The sequence below is a fragment of the Haliotis rufescens genome, unplaced genomic scaffold, assembly GCF_023055435.1.
Source record: "Haliotis rufescens isolate VD_foot unplaced genomic scaffold, xgHalRufe1.0.p SCAF_12, whole genome shotgun sequence".
In the NCBI taxonomy this organism is placed as follows: Eukaryota; Metazoa; Mollusca; class Gastropoda; order Lepetellida; family Haliotidae; genus Haliotis; species Haliotis rufescens.
The window spans coordinates 37,254,336-37,261,590 of NW_025963802.1; positions in this window are offsets into that span (position 1 = coordinate 37,254,336).

Sequence of the window (7,255 nt, forward strand, 5' to 3'; positions counted from 1 at the left end):
GCCCTGATTGTTTCTTTGTTTGTCAGCACCATACCCATGCTTGTTTCACCAAAGTGTTAGATGTCGAAGCCTGCATCACTTCAGGTTTTCCTCCCACATGACACAATGATATAACTCAAATACTGCTCGAAGTGGCCAGACCCATGAAGATCCGGGGTAGAATAGGTCTCCAGCAACCCATGCCTGCCGTAAAAGGCGACTATGCTTGTCGAAGAGGCGACTAACAGGATCGGGTGGTCAGACTTGCTGATTTGGTTGATGCATGTCATCGATCCCAATTGTGTGGATCGATGCTCATGATATCAATCACTGGTTGTCTGGTCCAGACTCGATTATTTACAGGACGCCGTTATAAAGCTGGATTATTGCTGAGTGCGGCGTTAAACAACAAACCAACCAACCAACCAATCAAAGAGGCCAAACTCACACCCTCACTTTTTCCAAGTTTTACTGTAATAGACAACATGATAGAAGATGAATCCATATAAATATTCTTGAGGTCAAGCATCCCCCTACTTGGTGAAGTCCAAATGGTTCATGATGCATGGTTCTAGTGGTAAACTTGTAGGCATTCAGGATAAGGTGTCACTGATACAATGAAATGCTTCATATCCGTGGAGGGGGCACGGGTGGCCCAGTCGTCTAAGGCACCGCTTTTCGCTGTGCACAGTTGCGTCCCTTGGGCACGCCAGAAACCTATGATCATGGGTTCGCAATCCCGGTTCGCCCCGATTATGTTTCTAGGTTTGTCAGCACCATACCCGTGCTCGTGGGTTTCACCGAAGTGGTAAACATCCGAGACCTGCATCACTTCAGGCTTTCCTCCCACATTAAGCTGACAGCTGTGATATAACTGGAATACTGTTAAAAGCGGCATTAAACCCAACTCACTCTCTCACTCATATCGGTGGAAATTCTTTTGGTCTGCCACCAAAATGACATTGTTACCATGTGATTTTTACGATTGAAAGGCTGGGCTTAACATATGCAAACCCAAGACAATAGAACTGTTATCTTTTTAAATAATATTTTATTAAAGGCATCAGGGTTCCAGGTAATTTTTTAAGCCTTTGAGGGGGGCAAGGGTGGCCCGGTTGTCGCGATTCGCTTGCAGAGTTGCGTCCCTTGGGCACGCCAGAAACCTATGAATGTGGGTTCGAATCCCAGTTTGCCCCGGGTAGAGTAAACGTGGTAAACGTCAGAGACCTGCATCACTTCGGGCTTTCCTCCCACATTAAGCTGACACGCCGTGATATCACTGGAATACTGTTAAAAGCGGTGTTAAAACCCGTCTCACTCACTCAGTTAAATCTTTGAGTATTTATTACAAATTATCATTCATATTGAGTGTTGATATTATCCAATATATTTTTACTCCCTTGGGTCCCGTCTATTGGGTATTGTTACACCAATGGATAGATATTTATTTAAATAATAGCCACAAAACCCTTTCCATATTTATAAGAAATATCTGCTAAAAGCAGAGTCGATTGCAAGATTCCGCCTGTATCATTAGCATGTGTTGAGAATCGCTATCAATTACGAATTGACTTTCACTTTGTGCGAGTTCATTGGAGTAAGAACCTTCATAGAGTGAGGGCTGAACTGGATGAACGTTGAGAGCTTGCGAGTTTCTTAATAAAGTACGTATAGAATGTAGTGCTGCAGTTATGAAGTTTGTAAGGAACATTAAAAATTGATCTTTAAAATCTTCAGTTCCATCTGGTAAAGGTAACAATCTGTAGCAACTTGTGAGCTTGAATTCTTCAGACACATCTGATGACGAAGTCCATTTTAGTTCCGTGGGGATTCCATGGCAGAACATGTTCCCATGATGGTCATAAGGGCCTTGGGCGCACGGTCGGCCCATTCGTCTAAGGCGCCGCGATTCGCTTGCAGAGTTGCGTCCCTTGGGCACGCCAGAAACCTATGATTGTGGGTTCGAATCCCAGTTTGCCCCGGGTAAAGTAAACGTGGTAAACGTCCGAGACCTGCATCACTGCTTTCATCCCACATTAAGCTGACACGCCGTGATATAACTGGAATACTGTTAAAAGCGGTGTTAAAACCCGTCTCACTCACTCAATTAAATCTTTGGGTAATTATTACAAATTATCATTCATATTGAGTGTTGATATTATCCAATATATTTTTACTCCCTTGGGTCCCGTCTATTGGGTATTGTTACACCAATGGATAGATATTTATTTAAATAATAGCCACAAAACCCTTTCCATATTTATAAGAAATATCTGCTAAAAGCAGAGTCGATTGCAAGATTCCGCCTGTATCATTAGCATGTGTTGAGAATCGCTATCAATTACGAATTGACTTTCACTTTGTGCGAGTTCATTGGAGTAAGAACCTTCATAGAGTGAGGGCTGAACTGGATGAACGTTGAGAGCTTGCGAGTTTCTTAATAAAGTACGTATAGAATGTAGTGCTGCAGTTATTAAGTTTGTAAGGAACATTAAAAATTGATCTTTAAAATCTTCAGTTCCATCTGGTAAAGGTAACAATCTGTAGCAACTTGTGAGCTTGAATTCTTCAGACACATCTGATGACGAAGTCCATTTTAGTTCCGTGGGGATTCCGTGGCAGAAGATGTTCCCATGATGGTCATAAGAGCCGTGGGGGCACGGGTGGCCCATTCGTCTAAGGCGCCGCGATTCGCTGTGCAGAGTTGCGTCCCTTGGGCACGCCAGAAACCTATGGTTGTGGGTTCGAATCCCGGTTCGCCCCGATTATGTTTCTAGGTTTGTCAGCACCATACCGGTGCTCGTGGGTTTCACCGAAGTGGTAAACGTCTGAGACCTCCATCACTTCGGGCTTCCCTCCCACATTAAGCTGACACGCCGCGATATAACTGGAATACTGTTTAAAGCGGCGTTAAAACCAACTCACTCACTCACTCACTCACTCATAAGAGCCGTGTCAAATGGGTATCGGGTGGTTACAATTTGGCACATAGGTTATTGTGTCATTGTACCCCAACGGCATGAACCATTGTTTATGATATCAACTCAGTGTCTGCCTTCCCTAGGCTCTGTTATTTACAGCCGTATTGAAGTGTTATGATTACGACGTAAAACAAATAGATCAAATTCCCAAGGCCATAGACAAGCATAATGGCAATGTAGTTTGATTTTTGACCGTTTAACAAGTGCTGGATAGGGTATGAATTGTGCTTGGAGGCCTATACCCACATATGGCCTGCAAAGGTCTGTGGACATGTATAGTATATCAGCGTTCCCGTTTACCGGTAATGACCAGTTTTTTACCGGTAAAATTAGGTTTTGACCTGTAATTCATGTGACTGCCAGTCCATGTGAACAGGCAAATAGAGTACCTTATAAATCTTTGTTGTTGAACAAAACATCGGTGATATTCATATAAGTACCTTTTTCGAACAAAGTCAGCTTGTTTGTTACCATCAGGATTGCCCCATGTCATTTCTAGGTGAAATATCCATTTGTTGCGACTTTGTCTCGAAATATAAAAAAAAAAGAGAAACTTGTGACTGAAGTTTTGGTGAATGAAGTATAAATCTAACTAAGTTACTTCAGACATGACATCCTCGCACTGAACATAGAGTTGCCAGTCCACAAGGACTGGCAGTTTCAAAAGCCAGCGGGATCACTGCATATCTGATGTGACCACATGACAACGCAAACAGCATTAGCTCTTGCAGAAGGCGAAGCTCACACCACTTTTTGGGTGTGCAATTTCCGTTTCCAGTACAAATTACAATTTTGGTAAAAAACCATGTGACCAATCAGTGCTGTTTTATCTGCCGATGAGCACGCCAGATGGGTGAGTGGTTGAGAAAATCGATTTCGATCAGCGACCAGCCACGTATATATTGATTTACTCCCTTACGTGTTCGTGCATGGCTTCCGTAAAGAGGTTTTTTGGGAGTAACACGAGTGAAAACACACACTACTTCTCACGTTGTTTTGTTTTCAAAACTGACTTGGGTAAAGAGGGAGTGTATGCTCTTCTAGTCTGTATGACAGCGGCCTGTAAATTATCCACACAATCCAGTGAGTCACTGACTGGTACGGTGACACGCAAGCTGAGGTTTCCGTACCCCCCCCCCCCCCCCCCCCCCCCCCCGTCCGTTCCTCGTTTAATCATATAATGTAAGTTCTTCTATGTCACTACTGGGGCAACGGGTGTTCCCGAACAAATGAGTGAGTATGGTTTTACGCCGCTTTTAGCAATAATAAAAGAGGAACAGATGAGGGGACACGGTAACACGCAAACATCAAAATTACCGAGCCCGACAATCGGCCAACCTCGCCCTTCTCCGTAACCGCACGGACCTATAAAACAAGTTATACAAGTCCGTGGTAACCGCAAAGAGAAATGGCCGGTAGTGTTCACAGTCGCCTCCTACAACCAGCATAGGTTGCTCGGGGCAAATAACCGGAATCCCAACGGTATCATAAGGCAGGGGTAGAAACTAACATTTTTAGTCCACTAGTGAGTGAGTGAGTGAGTTTGATTTTACGCCGCTTTTAGAAATATTCCAGCAATATCACGGCGGGGGACACCAGAAATGGGCTTCACACATTGTACCAGTGTCAGGAATCGAACCCGGGTCTTCAGCGTGACGAGCGAAAGCTTTAACCACTGAGCTACCCGACCGCCCCTAGTCCACTAGTCCTTATAATGATAACAAGTAGCAAAAGCCTTATAAAGGGCAAATTTCTACTAGTCCTTGTGATACCTTAACCATTGGGCAGTTTGACGAGGACTACAGGACTAGTGCCAATTTCTAACGCTGTAAGGAAGAAAAACATTAAAGTCTCAAATACAGTCCTGGGGCACATCTCCTCACCGCCCCATAAAATAAATGATCAGTCCCTAAATATAAGTGTCCATGATATATCTATCTATGTACCTTTGTTTTAGTTCGTAATCAAAATTATTTTGGGAAAAACAAAAACTGTGTTCTGTTCTCCCCTGGTTGCACAACGTCTGGTAACACTGGTCAATAATTGAGTCAGACCAGAGACCTTTATTTAAGAAATAAACGACGAGTGGGAGTTGTTTATCGTACAATAAAACACAGCAGGGAGAATAAACCATGAGGTGTTAAAGTGCGATAAACAACGACCACAAATCGTTTGTTTCTTATATGAGAAATCAACATTATGTACAGCCTCTTTAATGGTGATTATATATGTGCAAACTCTTTAAATATTTACCCGTATTTTGTATCGTGAAATAAACCACACTTCGTTCTTCTGTTCATATAGATAGCTACGCGATAAATCACAAAGAACAATGACAAACGAAGTTTATTCCACGATAAAACATTGTTCTATCATGAAGTCATTTCTGGAGATTCGAACATGCGCTCGCAACTTGATGACGTCGTATAGTGGAAGACGTTATTTTTTAGAGGGATGTGTCTAGTGAGTTGTTCCCCATATACCGTATTCGACGTAAAAAGCGCCCAGGGCGCTCTCAAAAGTAGAAATAGGGGGCTCTTATTAGAATATTATTTTGGTGAAAAAACAGAGTTGAAAGATAAATTTCGTGGTTTATGCTGACAGCCTGAAATTTTTATATACGACAGATATATTTTTCCAGGATTTAATTCACCATAATTGAGGGTGCATATTACACACGAGTGCGTATTTTACACGAATAAATAGGTGTATATTGATCAATCGGAAGGGGTGCTAATTGGGATTGTTCACTAGCCAATATATTAGCAAATATCGCCGTGGGCACTTATTAGAGCGGGGCGCTTATTACGTCGAATACGGTAGATGTAGCTGGGCTGCCCAGATAATCCCAGTGACGGAACGATCGCATCGGAAAGTTGGATAATCGACGTGAGGATTCTGAGAATATGCGGTAAGTACCAATACCAAACCCATCTGTTCATAAAATGGACTTGTCCGACATATTGCCGAGGTCGGATTCTATCAAGTGAGTCATCATTAATTAAATTACGGGTAAATTTTTTTAAAGCTTGTACATTTTATCATCATCCTTAATGCATGAGGCTGTACATAATGTTGATATCTCATATAAGAAATAAACGACTCGATCGTCGTTTATTTCTTAAATATGATCTCTGGTCAGTTCAACATCCAAATTCACAGATGCAGTGATCGACAGAAGAGATGTAAAATCACCCAAGCGATTTACTCACTAATCGTTTTTTTATATCAAGTTTTAATATATATATATATCACTATTCTTAAAACAGACACGGGCAACGACACTTTCATCGCTGGCTCCAAAATACACAATGTGTGTTAAGCGCACTTAGATTGGAAGAAACAGCGCAGTACCCTTGACCTTATTCGTCGAACCCCGCCCGACCGACTTTAGTTAGATCTCGAGTTGCAGACGAACGCGTGGTTTTCGATGAGAACATTCTTTGTACCCGTCCTTCAGACACAATTTTGTCGATGATGGCTACGGGTATTGTTTGCGTGATTTTACCTTTATCAAATCAAGGAGTTTATATAAGTGTTATGTATACTCCGTGATTAAAGGATATATTGCAAACCAAACTATAAGTGTTATATTGCGATGGGCGCCGTCGTACACAGAGCTGTGTCGGTCAGGCTGTCGCTGTTGATGTTCAAAGAATCCTGACCTAGACTTGGTAAAGACTGCTAAACAAACTAACGAACAAGAGTCAGTAGGTGGTATATCCCCGTGTTTTCTCATTTGTTTCTGAGGGCAACACTAAAAAAGCCCACGTCATCAAAAATGAAAGGTAGGAAGCGGGTGTGTTTTTTCTTCAGTTATTTACCAAATCAATATCTCAAAGCAGAGACCATATACCGATATATGGTCTCTGCTCAAAGTTTTCCCGAACTTTGAAAATGGCCCTTACCTTATGTGCGCATTCGATTCCAAAATCACTTATGCGCCGTCATATATATATACAGATGCGTATATCTTATTTATGTACATTGAAAACAAAGCGCATTTATCTCTTAATTATTACTTCTTTGAGTGGCATTTAGAAGTTGGAATGGTAACTAAGACAAAATTGTTATGGATGAGATTGGTGTAGATTCTAACACCGTTATCAAGCAAATGATCCATCCATTTGGTTAATAACGGTGCTAGAATCTACACCGAAATGTCGCCCTATTGTAATAAAGAAGTTGCTCATCCATAACAATTTTGTCTTAGCTCTTAATTATTGTACATATGTTATCATACCAAACTGGCATATTCCAAACCCCATGGGAAGCAGGGTTAGCGGCCAGTAAAT